Source organism: Toxorhynchites rutilus, chromosome 2, assembly GCF_029784135.1.
Source record: "Toxorhynchites rutilus septentrionalis strain SRP chromosome 2, ASM2978413v1, whole genome shotgun sequence".
NCBI classification, from domain to species: domain Eukaryota; kingdom Metazoa; phylum Arthropoda; class Insecta; order Diptera; family Culicidae; genus Toxorhynchites; species Toxorhynchites rutilus.
The window spans coordinates 71,976,118-71,997,609 of NC_073745.1; the positions used below are offsets into that span (position 1 = coordinate 71,976,118).

General features: G+C 39.1%; 1 protein-coding gene across 2 annotated transcripts in view; it reads left to right on the top strand.

The window, feature by feature from the left end:
• Positions 1-881: 881 nt before the first annotated feature.
• The window catches only part of LOC129768069 (uncharacterized protein DDB_G0271670), a 174,606-nt gene continuing 153,995 nt past the window's right edge, over positions 882-21,492 (top strand). Inside the window, exon 1 of one of the 2 annotated variants that reach the window (XM_055769476.1) lies at positions 882-2,551. The gene's annotated coding sequence lies outside the window, so the exon portion shown is untranslated. Of the gene's footprint in view, positions 2,552-3,008; positions 3,517-21,492 lie in introns of those variants that run through there. The other variant, XM_055769479.1, reaches the window with a different exon arrangement.

Genomic DNA, 21,492 nt, shown 5'->3' on the forward strand with positions numbered 1-21,492 from the left:
TAACTACACATTCAAACGCACTCTCGTATTGTTTTCCTGCTCTCTCTTTCTGGCATTACTCACAGTCTGCACTTGAAGCTTTCATCATACCGTCACTCTCCTTCACTTCCAACTTCACACAGCCCCGACCCGATTCATCCGTCCACCCATCCAACCGAGGCAGGCAGTGAGCACACAAACCGCGCAACCATGTGTTTCGCAATTTCTCCTTTGCTCCACATTCCGTCTAGCGCCGATTTGCCAGGCGATGGTATGCTCTCTCTCTCTTTTGGCTCTGCTCTTTCGCAATTCGTTCTCTCGTCACTCGTTTTGGCCACGGCGTGAGGGAGTCTTCCCCTCCCCGACGGAAAAGCTTTCCAAGGAATGTAAGAGTGCGTCGTCCGAGAGGACCATGAGGAATCGCACCCAAGGAGCGCCGCCGCACCTGGTTGATCCACTTCCACATCCCTTCCACCGATCGAAGCGAAAACTTTCTCATTCGCTCAACGGTTCTCAGCACGGTTCTCTCTCTTTCGGAGTAACGTCGCCCGTAGACTGTGGTGTTTTTTGTGGGGTCTCTGCCCTGTGGGAAGACGCAGGGGGAGAGGCGCACGTTTATGTTTTGCCTCCGTCTTGCTTCGGCCAATTGCCCAACCCGTAGCGCTGCACCACTCGAGTGGTACATTATTGGGGCAGGCCCTCGACCGTCATCAGCTGCTGCCCCCACACCACCCAAATACCCCACAAAAAATCGCGGCCACACTCCTCGTTTGTACGTCGTTGCGTTCGTCTTCAAACCCCCGAACAGACTTCGAGTGTGGATGATGATGGTTTGGGAGGTAAACGCTCGCCACATGACGATGGTATGCTTCAGTTTAGTTTTTGTTTCGGTTCGCGCATCATGTGGAAAAGCTCCCGCGGTCCGCGCCCCGAACACTAAAGAAGTTCCCTTTGAACAAACCTGCTCCTCGGTGTTACGAAAGCGGTGTCTCCTTCCCTCTGGCCGACTCTGACTCTGACTCTGACTTCGCGCGTGTTGTGGAACTCTGGGAAAGTGCCGACCATCGGGGGAAAAAAACTGGGTGGTGTAGTGGAAGATCCGGCAGGAAGATCCGCGAGACGACCTCTGTTGCAAACGTCAGAGCAATAAACGTCAGGGATAACCACCACCGGGAGGGGTCGGAAGAAGGTGCTGTGCGGGCGCGGTGTGAGTGACGGGTGGAAGGACACGTTCACAGGACTTGCTCAGTCGGCGGCGGCTAGAACAAGACCAGCTGCGTCCTCGGAAGGATGGATTAATTACACACACGCGCCGCACACAGGACATTGGGTGGAAAGCCGTTTTCCCTAGTGAAATCCGGTCAGAAACGTGAAGAAAAAAAGGACTTCAAACTGCGTAACAACAAAGCAGATCGTGAAACTGCAGCTGGAACTCGTATGCAAAATCAAAAAAGGAATTTAAGTGGCAATTAATTAAATACCTCCTCGGATCGTGAAGAGAAAGCCGAAAAAGGAAGAAAAAACACACACCCAAAGGATTACGGTGGAATAATAACTGTGATAGCAAGTGTAACCCGCGAAAGAATTAACTAGAAGAAAATTGTGCAAACCTCGTCCTCTCGGAGCATTGATTTTATTTTCCGACCGGTGCAAAACCACACGCAAAACATAAATCAAAAAAAGGTACCAAGCGGAAACCTCATAGTACAAAAAAAAATCAGATGAATTTATTTAATTAGGTGTATAGAAAAAGGTGGTGAATTTTTGGAGTTCTATTCCCGGGCAAACAAAAAATAATCAAGGAAAATCGTTTTCTGTGTTAATAAAAAAAAAAAAAGTGGGAAAACGCACAAAATCAAAAGAGTCTTCTAGAGAGTGCGACCCAAAGTGAAGCTCGAGAGCGAGTAAGAGCCGCTTTTTTTGTACCAAAGCAGCGAAAAATAATATACATAAAAAAACAGTGACACAATTTTGATCGAGACTCACACTCAAGACACTACCACCATCCTCCCCGGGGCCGGGGCAAGTTTCTAATTTCTCAATCGGTTAATGAAGTAAGATTTCGAAAAATATAAACGAGTGGAAAAAGGCAGAGCAAAAGCAAAAGCAAAAGAAAAAAAAAACAACATCGAAAGAAATACAGAAAAAAAATAGTATATCCAGTGAATATATTTTTTCGGCTCTGTGTCGAAGTGTGTGAGTGGGTTGTTGGTGTGCCGTTGTCGAGATCGGTAGGATTTGTAACACATCGGATTTGTGTGTATGGTTTTTCTGTTTCTTGCCGTAATCTCCGGCCTATAGAGGAGAGTGCAGTGGAAAAATCCCTACCGGCCACGAGCGGCCAACGAGTTTCAAGTCGTTTCTGAAAGCCTAGGAAAAGTGCGTCACCCAGCGCCCTCCGCAGCCAGCAGCAGCCACGTGGTCTTACTACCCTTTGGCGGGCGCCTAGCGACGATTCCACGGCCGCCGGCCGCCACCATCTATCCATTCGCTGCTGTGACCGTGTGCTAATGCTGGAGTGAGACGGAACGAGATCCTCTGGCGAACGGGGAAAACCGAGCTTTTTCGAAAGGTGCGTTCTTTAGCTTTTATTTCATTTCAGACATTTTCCAGGGGGTGAAATGTAGGCCCAATTCGTGACGCAAATTCTGACAAATCCGCAAAATATGTTTGATCACAGAATGATAAATTCCCTTCGAGCCGCCGGTTGTGCTTCTCTCTTTCCTGACTGGACCGGACGGGGGCCGACAGACACTTTGGGGGTGACTTTCTGGCCATCTCTTTCCCACTCGTGCGAGACAAAGCGCACGAGACGGGGGTGGTCTGTTTTGGTTTCGGTCCTGGGACCGAACCAGAATAGAACCTTGACTTCTTTGGCTTCTTCTTGTGACTCTTCAATCACAAAAAAGGACGAGAAACGTCAATGGCTGCTGTCGCAGCGGTTTTCCTCTGCCGGCTGCCGGATTTTTCCTTTCAAACTCATAATTTCCTACCGATTTTATCAGACATCTGATTGTGACATCTGCCGGAGAATCGGGCCAATTGTGGCGAACAAAATCTGTTCCTTTTCGCCGGACAAGTGAAAGTGTGGCTTTCGAGGTGGCAAGTGGCAAGAGAGTGTTCTCAGTGCTAGGTGCGGGTAACTTACCGGTGTGTGGAGGACACGAACGAACAAAAAAAAACCAGTGACACAACGCGCGTGTTTGGGTGTGTGTGTGTATGTGTGCACGTATGTGACGGGAACTGTCGACCTAGTTCTCGGAAGAGATATCCGGTGAATGGTATGAAAGATTCTCAAGGGTAACTGAATGTAATTCCGTCCAGGCGGAGATCGCATCGGTGGGAGTGAAGACCGGCGCGGGCAAAAATCAATGAGTGAACGAATTTTTGGGCCTCGCCTAGATTCCAGCCGATGTGAAAGAGGCTGCTGCTGGCTTACTTTTGGGCAAGGAGAGACTCCTAGTGCCCGATTCTGGCTCGATTGCAAGCTATCGCTTTCGATTGTTGGAGAAGTGCTTTTTTAGATGGTAGTTTGCAGTAAGTTAATTGTTTTTGAGTGAGGCTGTGATTTCAACTAGCAAAAAACTTCGTCAATTGGCATTGGAAAATTTGAATGGTTTTTCTCTTGGTATTTTTGTTTAAAAATAGGGAGTTTTGTAGGTTATCTTGGTAAAATTATATCGCCTTTGAGAAACTTTATTTTGGGGACACACCCGGATAGACGTAGAACTAAAGGGTGTCACACATCAAATTGCATCACGGAAAAAAGCGCTGTAGAAAATTACCTAGTTGACCGATCCTTTTCACACGTAGGGGTAGTGGGGGCAAATTGATCATGGGGGGCAAAGTGGTCACCTGCTTGTTTGGTAGTATAACTATTGACTATAGATGCCGTATTGATAGTCACCTTATGTTTGAAGAATTTAATGACTTTTGAGTCACCCTGTACTTCAGTAGAGCTGTCGCATGTCAAAATACAAATAAAAACAGAAATTACTCTCTCGATTGCCATTCGGCCGTAGTTCTGTGCGCATGGTTTCTAAGGAATTTCTTGTGAAATTTAGTTTATTCAATCTGATATATTGGACAAATCATCAGTTTGAACGACTGTTCACATATTCTAGGAGAGGTAAACAGATATTTTGCTTAATCTCAGCGATTAATTAGCATAGAAATTATTTTGATGTTTGGGGGCCATAGGTGGTCATAGGTGAAAAACAACTTACAATGTTCTGTTTACTAAAGCTGATATTCCTCATCACATTCCGCTCTTGAAGAAGATTCTTTTGTGGTTTTGAACCTGGATAAATATGCCACTCCAACTAAACCAAACCTCATTATGCGGAACATTATGTGTTTATTATTACGTTTTTGTATGCAAGAGAAAATTTAAATTGATACTTTAGGTGAATAGGCCAAGCTTATTTCATACATGTATCTATTTCATACATGTATCTACTGGCTGGAGCAGAATATTGTCCCACATGATTGGAGGCAAGTGAGAGTGATAGCCATACGAAAACCCAACAAGCCGGCTTGCGATCACAATTCGTATAGGCCGATTGCAATGTTATCCTGTATTCGTAAATTGTTAGAGAAAATGATTCTACCTCGTTTGGACAAGTGGGTTGAAGCGAATAATTTGCTGTCAAATACGCAGTTTGGCTTCCGCCGAGGTAAAGGGACGAACGATTGTCTCGCGCTGCTATCTTCTGAAATCCAAATCGCATTTGCTCGCAAAGAACAAATGGCTTTCGTTTTCCTCGATATCAAAGGGGCATTTGATTCAGTTTCCATGGAAATTCTCTCAGAGAAACTTCATAATCGTGGACTTTCACCAATTCTGAATAATTTCCTGTACAATTTACTGTCAGAAAAGCACATGTTTTTCAATCATGGCAGCTTGAAATCTTCTCGATACAGTATTATGGGCCTACCACAAGGCTCCTGCTTAAACCCCCTCTTGTACAGTTTTTACGTCAATGATATGGATGATTGTCTAACTAGAGACTGCACGTTGAGACAACTTGCAGACGATGGAGTTATTTCCATCACGGGTACTAATCCCGCCGTTCTGCAAAATTCCTTGCAAGATACCCTGAACAACCTGTTCACGTGGGCTCTCAAGCTGGGTATCGAATTCTCTACGGAGAAAACCGAAATGGTCGTTTTTTCTAGGAAGCACGAACCCGCCCAATTCCAGCTTCACCTATCCGGCAAAACGATCAAGCACTCGATGTTCTTCAAATACCTTGGAGTATATTTTGACTCTAAATGTACCTGGGGAAGACACATTGCGTATTTGAAACAGAAATGCCAGCAAAGAATCAATTTTCTCCAAACAATAACCGGAACATGGTGGGGTGCCCATCCAGGAGACCTCATTCAGTTATACAAAACAACGATATTATCAGTGTTAGAATATGGCAGTTTTTGCTTCCGATCAGCTGCCAGGATTCATATTCTCAAGCTGGAGAGAATACAATATCGTTGCTTGCGTATAGCAATGGGGTGTTTGCATTCGACACATACGATGAGTCTCGAAGTCTTGGCAGGAGTACCCCCGCTTACTCTTCGATTCACAGAATTATCCTACAGATTTCTCATCCGTTGCAAGATCATGAATCCATTGGTGATTGATAACTTCGAAAATCTACTCCAACTGACTCCTCAGTCAAGTTTTATGTCTTTATACCATGAGTACCTTACCCACGACGTGCACCCTTCACAAGGCATCTCCAACTAAGTTTGCTTCCCATACTTTTGCAGTTCCTCTATCATTTTTTATCTATCCATGCGACAAAAAATCCATGGAATTCCAGATCATCTACGCTCAGATTCTCCGCCGATATTTTCGGCAGAATATGGGGGTAATGTTAGATCTGATAAAATGTTCTTTACTGACGGTTCATTCATAAACAGGTCCACTGGCTTCGGCATCTACATGATGTTTCCCTTCGTACTGTTGATTAAAGCTTGATTCATTTAGAATCCGGAATCACAAAACCAGTTGTATTTCGGAATTGATTGAAGGCACAAAACTTGTTTTAGCATCACAATATGGATAATTCATTGTTCTATCAGAAAAAAAGTATTGAAAAAAATTTTCCTTCACGCTTTGAAAATGCGTACGTTATATCGAGTGACGTTATATCGAGGGTACGTTATAACGAGGGTACGTTATATCGAAGTTTTCCTATATATATATATATATATATATATATATATATATATATATATATATATATATATATATATATATATATATATATATATATATATATATATATATATATATATATATATATATATATATATATATATATATATATATATATATATTTATTTTTTTATAATGATACTACATCCCATTGAGAGATTAGATCTTCTTCACAATTTTTCGCCAATAGTCCCGATCCATGGCTGCAGTTCTCCAACTCCCGGCTGCACCGATTCTTGCCAAGTCCTGCTCCACCTGGTCCAAGCACCTCGCTCGCTGGGCACCTCTCCTTCTTGTTCCTACCGGATTCGATGCGAACACCATCTTTGCAGGGCTGCTGTCCGGCAATCTTGCAACATGCCCTGCCCATCGCACTCGTCCAGCCTTGGCGACATTCTGGATGCTGGGTTCGCCGTAGAGTTGCGCCAGTTCGTGGTTCATTCTCCTTCACCATACTCCGTTTTCCTGTATACCACCGTATATTGTCCTCTTCAAGCATCGTCCATGCTTCGTGCCCATAGAGAACAACCGGTCGAATTAGGGATTTGTACATGGTACACTTCGTACGGGGTCGGAGTTTGTTGGACCTCAAGGATTTGCGGAGCCCATAGTAGGCACGACTTCCATTGACAATGCGTCTTCGAATTTCACGGCTGTTGTTGTTGTCAGTTGTTATCAACGAGCCAAGGTAGACAAATTCCTCTACCACCTCGAGCTCGTCGCCGTCGATCACAACACTACTACCAAGAAGAACTCTGTTGCGATCAGTCCCTCCAGCTAGCATGTATTTAGACTTAGACGCATTGATCCCAAGCCCAATCAGCCCTGCTTCGTGTTTCAGTCGGGTATACAAGTCGGCTACCGTCGCGTGTTTTTCCGATTATGTCCACGTCGTCGGCGAAGCAGATAAACTGACTAGACTTGTTGAAAATCGTGCCCCGCATGTTGAAGCCCGCTCTCCGCATAACACCTTCCAGCGCCACGTTGAAGAGCAGACAGGAGATTCCATCGCCTTGTCGAAGTCCCCTGTGAGTCTCAAATGATTCCGACAGCTCACCTGAGATCCGCACACTGCACCGCACACCGTTCATCGTTGCCTGAATCAGTCTTGTCAGCTTTCGGGGAAAGCCGTGTTCGTCCATGATCCTCCATAGCTGTCGTCGGTCGATTGTATCATATGCGGCCTTGAAGTCGACGAAGATGTGGTGTGTAGGGACCTGATACTCGCGGCACTTTTGGAGGATCTGCCGCAGTGTAAAAATCTGGTCCGTCGTCGAGCATCCGGGCATGAATCCGGCCTGATAACTTCCCACAAATCTACTTACTATTGGCGATAGGCGGCGGAAGAGGATCTGAGACAAAATTTTGTAGGCACCATTCAGGATTGTGATGGCACGATATTTCCCACAATCCAACTTGTCGCCTTTTTTATAGATGGGACAGATTACCCCGTCCTTCCACTCCTCCGGTAGCTGTTCTGTGTCCCAGATCCTGACTATCAACCGGTGCATACACTCTACAAGTTTTCTCGGACCTCCCTTGAAAAGCTCCGCTACGAGGCCATCCTTACCAGCTGCTTTGTGGTTCTTGAGCTGATTAATGGCCTCCTTAACTTCACCCATCGTCGGGGGTGGTACGTCGTCGTTGTTCATTGCACCGGTGTAGTCCTCCTCAACGCCGTCTAGGTCTCCTGTCTGCGCGCTGTTCAGGTGTTCATCGTAGTGCTGCCTCCACCTTTCGATCACCTCGCGTTCGTTCGTCAAGATGCCTCCTTCCTTGTTTCTGCACATTTCGGCCCGCGGCACAAAGCCTTTGTGCGAGGCGTTTAGTTTCTTGAAGAACTTCCGCGATTCTCGAGAACGATAAAGCAGCTCCATCTCCTCACACTCTTTCTCTACCAGGCGGCGCTTTTTTTCCCGAAAGAGATGTGTTTGCTGCCTTCGTTTCAGTCTGTATCGTTCCACGTTTTGTCGAGTCGCTCGTTGCAGCATGGCTGCGCGTGCTGCATCCTTCTCGTTCAGGAGCGCTCGGCACTCGTCGTCAAACCATTCGTTCCGATGTCCTCGTTGTTCATACCCGATGACGGTCTCTGCTGTGCTGCTAATTGCTGATTTTAAGGAGTTCCAGCATTCATCGAGGGGAACAGCATCCAGTTCGTCTACCCCCGGTAACGCAGCTTCAAGACGCTGCGAATATGTTGCAGCAACGTTCGGCTCCTGTAGTCGTCGTAAGTGGTACCGTGGTGAGCGCTGGTGTCTTATGTTATTGACGACTGACAGTTTAGAACGTAGTTTGACCATTACCAGTTAGTGGTCTGAATCGATGTTAGCGCCACGATAGGTTCTGTCGTCGATGATATCCGAGAAGTGCCGACCGTCGATCAAAACGTGGTCAATTTGTGTTTCTGTTTGCTGTGGTGATCTCCAGGTGTAACGGTATTGGAGGCTGTGCTGGAAGAAGGTGCTACGTATGGCCATGTTCTTGGAGGCAGCGAAGTCGATAAGTCTTAGGCCGTTTTCGTTGGTTCGCTGATGGGCGCTGAACCTACCAATTACCGGTTTGAATTCCTCCTCCTGGCCGACCTGAGCGTTCAAATCACCGATGACGATTTTGATGTCGTGTTTTGAGCAGCGATCGTATTCACGCTCTAGCTGCGCGTAGAATTCTTCTTTATCGTCATCGGTGCTAGCTAGATGGGGGCTGTGGACGTTGATAATGCTGATATTGAAGAAGTGGCCTCTCATCCTCAATCTGCACATTCTTTCATTGATCGGCCACCAACCAATCGCCCGTTTTTGCATCTCCCCCATCACGATGAAAGCTGTACCCAGCTTGTGTGTGTTGCCGCAGCTCTGATAGATGGTATATCCACCATGGAACGATCGCACCATCGAACCCTTCCAGCATACCTCCTGCAGCGCTACGATGTTGAAATTGCGGGCTCTCAATATTTCCGAAAGAATCCGGGTACTCGCAAGAAAATTGAGAGACTTGCAGTTCCATGTTCCGAGTTTCCAATCTCTAGTCCGTGTTCTTTGCGTAGGTCTAGTCCGATTGTCCTGTCTCGAATTTCTTTGTGAATTTTCCTGTGCGTTTTATTTTTACGGATGGCTTGCAGGGCCTGCACCAACCCCCTGTCTCGCCGGAGGACCGTCGTGCACAGCTCTTTTTAGAGTCCCCGCTGGCACGAAGACAGTGATCAGCCGCCCCTAACATGGGGATCAGACGCTGTTTTGAGTCGCACCTCCATGGTGAACAGACGCTCGGATATATATATATATATATATATATATACTATTAAAAAGACAATAAATTACAAATATTTTTTAAAATATCTCGAGAATGGCTACATTTAGAAGGAGATTGATAATAACCTTTTTTGTTTTAAATCACATCAGGATTCATAATTCGTGGCTAAAAATGATTGTTAACATACAAGAAATTCGAAGTTTCGAAAATTACTAAAAATTCGATGTCCCACAAATTTCGTCAAAAATAGTTTTATCATCTCGTTCCCATTTTTTAAATTTTCTACATGACTTCTATTTTATATGAAAAAATTGAAAAATAATATAAAAAAATACATATTTTTTGATATCGCAAATTAAAATATTATTTTGTAAATAAAAAAAAAAACTACTTTTTCTTCTCAGTGTATATTTTTTTCAAATTAAGCCAACAACACTCTATAACTCTTTCTAACACACTATTTCGGTACGACTCATATTTTTTGAGACATAAATTATCAAAGATTTCTTAGACTTGAGTCAAAAAATGAACCATGATGATGTATTTGGAAAAATTGTTGGAAATCATAAGCTAATTCATAAAATTTCATGAACATAACGGTATAACACGACAAACATATTAAAAGGGATTAATTACTATAAAAAAACATTAAATTAGAAATATTTTTTTAAATATCTCGAGAATGGTTGCATTTAGAAGGAGATTGATAATAACCTTTTTTGTTTTAAATAACATCAGGATTCATAATTTGTGATTAAAAATGACTGCTAACATACAAAAACTCGATGTTTCGAAAATTCCTAAAAAATCGAAGTTCGTCAAAAATAGTTTACCATCTTGGGCCCATTTTTTGAATTTTCTACATGACTTCAATTTTGTATGAAAAAAATGAAAAAAAAAATTAAAAAATATGTATTTTGGATATTGCAAATTGAATTTTTATTTTGTAAATAGAAAAAAGAGTACTAATTTTTTTCTCAGTGTGCATTTTTTTCATATTTAACCATCAATACTCTATAACTCTTTCTAAGACACTATTTCGGTACGACTCATAGTTTTTGAGATATAAATTATCAAAGATTTCTCTTACTAAAATCGATACGCCCTATTCAAAAGTTACGCTTGAGTCAAAAAATTCCCAATTGCTGTGAAAAACTCATATTTCCTCCAACCCAAACGGAATACACACTTTCATTGGAATAAAAAATACAAGTTTTTAAAATCTGCATTTTTAGGACGATTTCATTTGGAATTGCTGTATAGATAGATACTACATACAAACTGTCTTCGAATGACTTTTAGAACATACTAATACAAACATTCTGCGATGCAGAACTTGTCAATATCTCAACCTCACTCAAAGTTATTGATATTTCTTCCCAAAAAATACTCTATCTTGAATTACTTGTCATTCTTTCTGGGGCAAACATAAACAATGTTTGTTGACGGAATTTGAAAGAACGAATTTCACTCTATATAATATGTGATTTTCAAAGATATGTTATTTTCTGTATTCGAGTAAATTAAAATTGGAATCATGAGTTTTTGGGTGAAACCCCATCAATAACTTTGAGCAGGATTAAGATATTGACAAATTCTGCATCGCAAAATGCTGGTATTCATAAGCTCTAAAAGTCGTACGAAGACAATTTTGATGTAGAATTTTTAATATAAAGTTAGAGTAAATAAACGGATTTTTCATGGTTACCCTAACGCAACTTAGTTAAAAAACAACTTTGTGGGAGATGTTTATTCTTTAGACAAAAGCTTTCTTCGACAAAGTTGTTACATCTGATAGGGCGCCTATTTTTATTTTATCAGAAATAGGGTGACTAAAATTGTTGATGAAATAAAATATCTAACGTTCTTATCTTAATAGATAGAGATAAACATAGTTCGACAATGTTGTAGCCCCGATTATTTTAAACAAATTTATCGAACAATGTTTTTTTTCGTATCTTTAGATATAATCGATTTAGCGCTTTTTTCCTAAGTTGCATTAGAGTGACCATGAAAAAGCAGGCTTTTTTTGCTCTAATTTTTATATTTCAAATTCTACATCAAAACTGTCTTCGTACGAGTTTCAGAGCTTATCAATACCAACATTTTGCGATGCAGAACTCAATATCTCAATCTTACTCAAAGTTATTGATGGTTTTTTACCCAAAAACTCATGATTTCATTTTTAACTTACGCAAACACGAAAAAGAATATAGTTTTGAAAATCACACATCATGTAGAGTAAACTATGCTCTTTCAAATGCTGCCAGTACAATTTTGTTCATGTTTGCCCCAGAGAGTGACGAAGTATTGAAGAGAGCGTATTTTTTGGGGAGAAATATCAATAACTTTGGGTGAAGTTGAAATATTGAAAAGTTCTGCATCGAAAAATGTTTGTATTAGTAAACTTTAAAAATCTTTCGAAGACAGTTTGCATGTAGAATTTGAAATATGAAAGTTAGAGCAGAAAACAGTTTTTTTTCATGGTGATCCTAACGTAACTTAGAAAAAAGACGCTATATAGACTATTCCAAGAGATAGAAAAAAACGTTGTTCCACAAAGATTACTGGTACTACAACATTGTCGAAATATTGGGTTTGGGAAAAACAAATGTCGTATATTGTTAATATATGGCAACACTTAAACATATCTTGTGTTGTACTTAACGCATCGGGTCATACTTTACGGCTATACTAGACGACAATCTGTGCTACAAGTGTCGTTTTGACAGTGTTGTGATTGTTCTTTTCAGTCTCAAGTTATAGCGCGTCAAAGATGGAGTCCACCAAGCAAGAAATTCGCCATATTTTACGTTTTTACTACCTGCGAGGTAAAACCGCAACGAAGGCGGCCGAAAAAATTCGTGTAGTTTATGGACCCGATACTGTAACGATTCGCACAGCACAGCGTTGGTTTGATCGATTTCGTTCTGGTGTAGTGGCTGTCGAAGATACACCCCGTACTGGCAGGCCAATCGTCGTGGAAATCGATAAAATCGTTGAAATCATCCAAGTAGACCGGCATGTGAGCACTCGCTCGATTGGCCAGGAACTGGGTATAGAACCATTTGCAGAAGTTGGATTCCAAAAAAAATCTGGATGTATGGGTGCCACACGAGTTGACGCAAAAAAATCTTTTAGACCGAATCAACGCCTGCGATGCACTGCTGAAACGGAACGAACTCGACCCATTTTTGAAGAAGATGGTGAAAAGTGAATCACGTACGACAACCTAAAGCGAAAAAAGTCGTGGTCGAAGTGCGGTGAGCCGGCCCAAACCATCGCCAAGTCCGAGTTGACGGCCAGGAAGGTTTTGCTGTGTGTTTGGTGGGATTGAAAGAGAATCATCCACTATGAGCTGCTCAACTGTGGCCAGACCCTCAACTCGGTTCTCTACTGTGAGCAGCTTGACCGTTCGGAGCAGGTGATTGACCAGAAGCGGCCAGAAATGATCAATAGGAATGGTGTTGTTTTCCACCAGGACAACGCTCGGCCTCACACATCTTTGATGACTCGCCAGAAGCTACGGGAGCTCGGATGAGATATCCTATTGCACCTACCATATAGTCCGGACCTGGCTCCAAGTAATTATCATCTCTTCCGGTCCATGCAAAACGCTCTTGGTGATACTAAGTTGGCCTCAAAAGAGGTTTGCGAAAACTGGCTGTCTGAGTTTTTTGTAAATAAGGAGGGGGGGGGCTTCATAAGGGGGGATAATGGAGTTGCCTTCTAAATGGCAACAAGTTTGCGAACAAAACGGCGCATATTTGACTTAAATTGGATAATTTTAAGTATGTTAAATAAAGCGTCCAAAATCAATCAGAAATACGACATTTCTTTTTCCCCAACCCTATATAACACAATTGCATATGTCCAAGGTTCGAGAGTAGTTGTGGATTCTCACTAACCTACTCCACCATCCACATCATCCTAATTTCTACCACACTGACACTCTGTCTAATTGATATAATGAATTATTGCACACAATTTCGTATTGCATACAACATTCACGGGAACTGAAACTGAAAAAAGCTTGCATAATGCAGAATTTACCCTCGTATTCGTGCGAAAAACATGCTTCTTCACCTTTTGGATTTTAATTGAGAAAATAGACAAAGTATCCTTTTAACGGTATATATTTGAACAATATGCGTTTGAAATCTCTTAAACATTCTGTTAAATGCTCGATTTTTAATTTCGTAGAATAACCCCCTGAGGTAGTATCGTGTCCAATTCGCAGATTCCTTTTTAAAATAAATCATCATTACAAGAGCTCGTTTTAATAACGTCTTTATTCGAGGAAAATTTATGCAGGAATGAATGAAATGCTCAACCTAGTGATCGATTCTTATTCTATCGTTATGTACAGCAAGAGCGTGAATAGAGATAGATAGGAGATAGGAGATAGGAGTAGTTATGCTGTGCGCTGTGTCTTCCAGGATATATTAGCCTGTGAATATGGAAATGAGAGAGAAAGCAAATGTTGAGCGTGTCCCTTGAAGTCACTCACTTTATGAGCCTGACGCTTGACGATACACGTTCCAACATGTTGCTTTGTGGATTGATTTGCACAGCACAGCACACCCCTTATCAAAATCCAAGACGTTGTCCTACGCCAATAAGCTCACGTTTGGTTTAATCATATACAAATACTCCCCACCTAATGATATGAAAATCTAAGCGAAGTATCTTTTCATCAAGTCTCCACCGCGGATTTTAGATCAAAATTATTTTTAAAAATGATCAGAATTGCAATGCGGATTGACATCTTTCACTAACATATTTCTTTCTGTGAAGCGATTTTGTGTTTTAAATTATTGTCTTGATAATACTTAATTCTGTATTCGATTAATCCCATTTAGTTGGCACTTTGATTCAATTTTGGCGTGCAAGATCGATTCGCGACGTGCTCATCCTAGTGACGCCATGATGTTCACAAATGAATGAAGCTTTGTTAATAGCTGCCAAATTTTGGTTGATTACTATAGAGACAAAAAGAAGAGAAAAAATGGCTATGGAGTAGGGAAAATCATTTGGAAAATAGAGACGAAAGCATCGTAGGTTTAAAACTCTGACAAAATTGACCTTGACATTTGGAAGAACATTTTCGCTTCGGAGAGAGAGTCCACAGATAAATAATTCTTATCGAGCCAAATCGGGTATCATGTTTGTAAAGGAAAAGTCAATACTAAGTGGTCTTCAAATTATCGGAATCAATTCACACTGTGCCATCAATCAACTTTTTATTTCCGAGCAAATTTGCGAACGAAATCCAAATACAGAGATGGGTAAATAAAACAAGACCCATCTCCATTTTCGTTAGATTTAATACACATAAAATAAAACACCTGATCAAAAGCTCAAACATCAGGTTTCCCTTTCAAATCTTTTACAGTTTTTAAAGCAAATAGCATTGGCGCCGAAAAAATTCAGTATGAATGACTCGCTGTATGAACGTTGTAATTGTAAGTCAGTCCTTGCTTCCCGCATAAATGCTGCTTTCCTCACACATGTTCAGCTCAAACACACCCATACTGAGTTTAGCGTTTAGGGTTGTAGCCAATCGATTAGTTAAAATCTGGAATTAGAAATATTCGCGGGAAAGCTGTCGGTTCTACTTTTACCCGACTTTGTAGAGTATGATAACTGGAGGTTAGATGAACAGTTTAGGAAGAACTACGATTGAATTATTGGGAACTATTGTTTTCCGAAACTTCAAGGCGATATTTTACAGTTCGATGAATATTTGTTTCAAATTGGAATAAAATTGTAAGGGGTTGTGTCTAGGACACGACTGCATATTTTCGACGTAGAACTACGCAATTATATTGTGCAACCCACTTGTTTACCACTTCGAATACTATTTTAGAATGCATCGAAATTTTTGTAATAGATTATGCTCTTCGTTACAAATAAATTCGATGAACGTCCTTTTTCGTTTGATATGATGCTTAGGACTACCAAAATATGTGAACGGAAGAATTGTCAAACGATCATTGTATTTTACATTTCCCTCTGAAATTATTGCACATCTCATGTTTACGTAGTTCTCGAACCGCGAAGGTTCATTCACCTCTAGTATCTGAAATGACGATTTCACCAGGCTTCTCAGTTTAAAAGTACGTTTTAGGGAAACATATTCCGGCCTGCACAACGCCAAGCGAGTACAAAAGTATTCAACACCAAAAAATACCCCCGACTTGCGTGTATTTGCAAAGCGGATTCCCCCAGACAAATTAATTTAGAAGTCCGTGTTAGGGAAACACTGCTCGGTGGGCGTAAAAATACCGAATTTCCGATTCGATTATATATGCCAATCATGAGAATTAACGTTAACTTTATTTCATACAAACGTGACCTGTTTTCTGATTTGACACCCTTCCTGAAAGACGTAGTTCTACGTCAAAAAACGGCAGGAGACGTTTTACAAGAATTAACACTTTATATCAAATATGTATTCCATGTAATAGAGTAACATGTTTGTTTACAGCAAGTCGTGAAAAACCTCGAATGGAAATTGTGTCCTCGGATAATTGTTTTATATTTTTTAATAATAATTTATTGAGAAATGATTAAGTACTACATGTTTAAATCTTCATAATAATATAAAGTAATAATCATCTTTCATATTTTAACAATTTGAAACTGTCTATGGGAATGTGATTCTGACGTAGGACTACGCCTCTGATTTCTAAAGGAGCCACCCTGCGGAATTGGAAATGAGATATGCGGTAAAAATTTAAGGAATTTCAAACACATATTATACAGCATTGTTGCTGTGATATACGGCAAACAATATACCAGTAGACGGGAAATTTATCCAGGTTTTTTTTTGAAGATGTATTTTCCACTTTTTTTTTAATGCACGAATAATGATTATTACGCTGGATGCGTAGGTGCTGTCTGATAATCGATACCTTACTGGTGGTATCGGTTCTGAAGCAACAGGGTGTCCCAGAACGAATTCCAATGAATATTTTGAAAGTATAGGACAATATCTAAAACGTTACATTTGGGTTTTGGAAAATTCAAAAAAAATCCAAAAGTGGCTCGTCTGACCCGATCATTTGGCCGCGCTCGCTGAAAAATCAGTCGAGTTGTCTTCTGGTTTGATTTGATGTGTTTTCATCTTGTTGATCAAAAGCATCGGTATAACTTTGTTCCACTTTCAACTTAAGCAATTGTTTCTGGACTAAACTAGAATTCCATAAGCAATGTATGTTTTTAACTGAAACCAAAAATTTAATTCAGTTATTTGGATTTTTAACAGAATGGCCATTTTACAAACACCATGGGATGCCATGTGTTTGTTTCAAATATATTAACAAGGCACAAAAAGTGTCTTTACAATCATATTGAACAAAAAAGAACAATTTATGACTCAGAAATTTGTGTTTTTGTTTTTTTTAACGATATTTTTTTCTATATAATCGTTTCAATCATCGTACATTAATGTTTCAAAGTTTTTTGCTATGCATGTGAAAAAAAACTAGAGTACTTTATTGCGCAACTGTTAAGGAAAATACATGCATATAGATTTAACATTTTTCTTCTTATATCGTTGATGAGGTGCTGAAACATTGGCCACAATAACTCCATAATAACGAAACGTCTGAGTGATAAAATCATATACTGGTAGAAAAAAAAACAATAAAACAAAAAATATATATGAAACTTATTCCTCATTGTTATGCTTTAGTATTTTGGCATTGAGAAAGGAGTCTCGATTGATCAATTTTAGGAATGTTTGTTGTATGTTTCTTGGTTTTCTCAAAATGAAAACATGTAGCAATTTGTAAACAATTGACGTCATATTCAATTTGAAGATTTCCTGTGAGATGCATTCGAATGTAATTTAAGATGTTGTAGAAAATGACATTATTTTCGCACGACAAAAATATTGATAGATTTACAGAAAAATAATTTCCCCGAATTATTTTTGAAGGACTCGAAAGGAAAGGGATGTAAGTGACATTTTTGATTTTCTCTTCTTCGACTTTCTCTTTTGGTCATAACTTAGCTGCAAACATATTCCCTGCTTATTTGAAAATGTGGACGATATGTTAGAACCTCAATTATCGGTTTCTATAGCAAAACCAAATTGGAACGTTTTTATAGCTGAGTTATTTACGAAAGAAACGAAAAACGTGTCCTACGTTACGTTACGCAGAATACAAATTCGATACTGAAAAGTCAATTTTCATTCATGATTTTTATTTGGAGGGTCCATTATACCTATGACTACCGCTTCATAATGACAGAACACGAAGCACAAAGCCGTCAACGCATGAACGCATAAATGAATGAACATTGAGGACAATTTTGCGAATTTGCGAATTTTCTGTGCACATAAAACTCCATCAATGTATATCTGTCAATAAAAATAATGCCTCGTTTTCCCTAAATTCTAAAAGTATAAACTATCCGGACCTATCCTATATAGGCTATTCTGATTGTTATTTCCATTCTTCCTGATTTTTGGAAATTATAGCTGGCAACCATGTTTTTACCCCAATGAGGTACCGTCGATGGGGGTGAAAATGGGTTATGGGGGTGAAATTGGGTCAAAAATGGAGAAAGTTACCATAAGTAATATCTTGACAAATATTGCGAATATTTATGAACGCTGTGAGCCGTTCAATAGGAGACATATTTCCACAACTTTCAATGCATGATACTTAACTGTAGTACAAATAGCTATTATTTAATAATTCATCAAAGTTTGATGTGTAAATAGCCATAAAATAACACCTCAGAAAAAATCTCATACATACAGCATTATACAAAACTACTAAAATTGTAAATATTGGATAGGATTATTCTTTAAAGACTTGCCAGATGAGTCATTACTGATTTTGAACATGATTTTTTTTTCATTCGAATTTCAATATTTTCGAAATAATCTCTTATTTACACTGAGTGGGGGTGAGAATGGGTCAAGCACAAAATTGAATTCCATACCAAACCGATATAGTGATTGTCAGATTTTCATGAAAATTGGTAGTTTAGTAAAATATTAGACCCGTATTTTTTATTTTTTTCATCAGGGTGACCATTTCAATTTTATGGTGGTCTGAAAAATAAACTTTCCTCCCTTTTTTCCAAAAATGACTTTCAATAATTCATAGCTTTTTAACTACTGGACCGCTTATATCTAAGCGGTCCAGTAGTATATCAAATTATATAGTAGTATATCAAATTAAAACCAACGAGCTAGTTTTGTTTGAAAAACGTTACATTTGAAAAAAAAAGTTTTTGTTTTCGTAATTATTGATTGTAATTGTTTTTCATAGCTTACATGGTTTCGAAACTAAGGTCACCATATATTTTATATTTTTTCTTTAAAGCTGAGGTTTTTTTACATAACAAATCCGAATATGAGAGAGGTGTTTTTTTCGTTTTCGAGTGATTTTGCAAAGTTAACATGTTTTAAGTTTTCGTTCAATATTCCTATGCGACTGGACAACATCTATGCGACTAGAATCCAATTTTTATGCATATGTGGTATTTCATGTGGCTTCAAATTGGCATATCGTTCATCTGAATCGGCCTGGTAGTTTCAAAGTTATGAATTTAAAAAAAAGGCATTTTTGAAAAAAGTGGAAAAAATATTTTTTGGACAACTCTAAAATGGAAATGAACACCCTAATGATAAAAAATACTGGTCTAATGTTTTGCGATATAGAACAAATCTACCACTTTACATGAAAATCTTAGAACCAGTATATCGGTTTGACATGGAATGGCTGTATATAAACATTTCCATCACACTTGTAGGTGGATTGACACTATTTTCGTAAGTCAAATAATCGTTCAAGACACTTATATGTTGTTCAATTATCTTGAAATTATTGAGAAATTGATTTCTAAACAAAATTATCAATAGAAAGTAATATTCACTACTTTGACCCATTGTGAGATTGGGTCAACTTTCATTTAATCGTAGTTCAGTGAAAAATGAATATTATTCAACAATTCCTTGAACACTTACGAGTGTTCATCACTAGAGAACATTTCTACGTAATCAGAATTGTGTTTTACTCTAATTTACGATTATTATTCAACAAAAAGTTCGAAAACTACTTTTTTGACCCATTCGACGGTACGTAATGACACTGAGAGCCTTAAAAATATCAACTTGATATCACCAAAATAATGAAAGCTCGTTTACTTCTATGAAGGTGGGGGAGTGAACGTTACGTACAAAAACATCTACACGCAGTCACATTATACTCATAATCAGCACTGCCCATGTTTGTATAGGAGACGTAAACGACAAAATGAACAAAATCGAATTTTTCGCTGTTTCGCATTCTACACAATGTAATACGTATGCTCAACATGCGAACAAACAGTTTTTGTTCGAAAACATTTGAGAATAGGGCTGAATAGGGATGAATATAAGAAACCATTGAAACGCTGCTTATATAGTTACTATTCTCTGTTCACTGCACTGCGATGAACGTAGAGAAGCAATTTAGTTTTTTTTATATTGTAACTACATAAATTTCTGCATTTGAATTTTCAAGTAGATAATGAAACAATCAAATCAGTAGTAAAATATATATAATATTGTTTCTTAGCATTATCACTCATCAAATTCGACGTCGAATAATTCAACGTACTCAACATTTACTCGTAACGTTTGTGTAAATAAAACAATCAGAGCTTAAATAACAGGTCAGTTTAATTTACTTATTTTTATAATTATCAGTTACATAAATGAACAGCCCATTTTATCATGCGTTTTCACTATAAACAATACTTCTTCAGTTTAAATGGTATTCAGCCGAAGATTTACGATTGAGATACTGCTGTCGTATAGATCTTTACTGCAAATTCAGTCGTTTAATTTATTTTGCGAACATCTATTTTGAAAACTTAACCCAAGTTCAAGTCTATTTGAGTATCTGACAAATTAATCCAATAGTCATGTTAATCTATCGGTATTACAGCTAAAACATTTTTAATTATAAAATCCTTTTGTAATTTTTGAAGCTGAAGCTGGTCAATGAAATTAAATGAAGGCTTTAAAACATATTTCAGTTGTTTTTTTTGTCAATATCTTCAATTTCTACACGTGATGGTTGGTCCGTTGGAATTTCTTCCAAACCTATTTGATTTTATCCGACAACAATAGAAACTAGCGACGGAGACGTTTTGATTATTATCGGAAAGGTAAATGCTAACACTACAGACAAAGCAACCTGGCGATTACGTCTAGCTATACGAACAAATGCTCATCGGAACGATTGTCCGCATAAATAGACGCAAGCGTTTTTTGGCGATAATATCCTTCAACTGGACAGATAATTTCATTGAAAATTCGCATGGTTATGTTTGTAAGCCAAAAAACAACAGAAATGCGTTTTCCCAACACTAATGGTGTTGGTGATTACGTCTCCCATGCAAACATGGGCAGAGCAGGAACTCCACAAGAATTTATGTTTTTAATTGATAAAAAAAAACTAAAAATAGCATTTTCACACAGATTTTGTAGGTTATTGAATACAAACACAAATATTGACGTCACGATGTAAAAAGTAGCTATGGCAGCGCATGCTATGTCGCTGGTAACTCCACCATCTTCATTATCTTTTTGTTTCCAGGATATTGGTTATACCCAATGTTTCGTAGCAAACCAGCAGTAAAACTTTTTTCCACTAAGGATGACAGCTGCACTTATCTCGAGTGTGTATTGTTCTGCGAGCACAAGAATGAATCATCAAACAATAATAGTCAAATGATTCTACAATTTAAAAAAAAACATTTCAGGGCGACCAAACTGGCAGAATGGTTATTTCAAAATTATCGTAGCATTATAAAATAATATCCGCAGTTATAAACAAGCGACTTGAATTAAACTACAGTGTAGTTCTACGTCAATAATGCGGTCGCGTCTTGAACACAACTTCCTTTAATTTGTTTTTATCCTGTTGGGTGTGAACCACTGCGTCCATTATTTTGAACTATTGTGGTATACCCCTTTTTTATACTACACTTCAAGCTTATCTACTACTTATTGATGAAGGAGTAGACTGAAA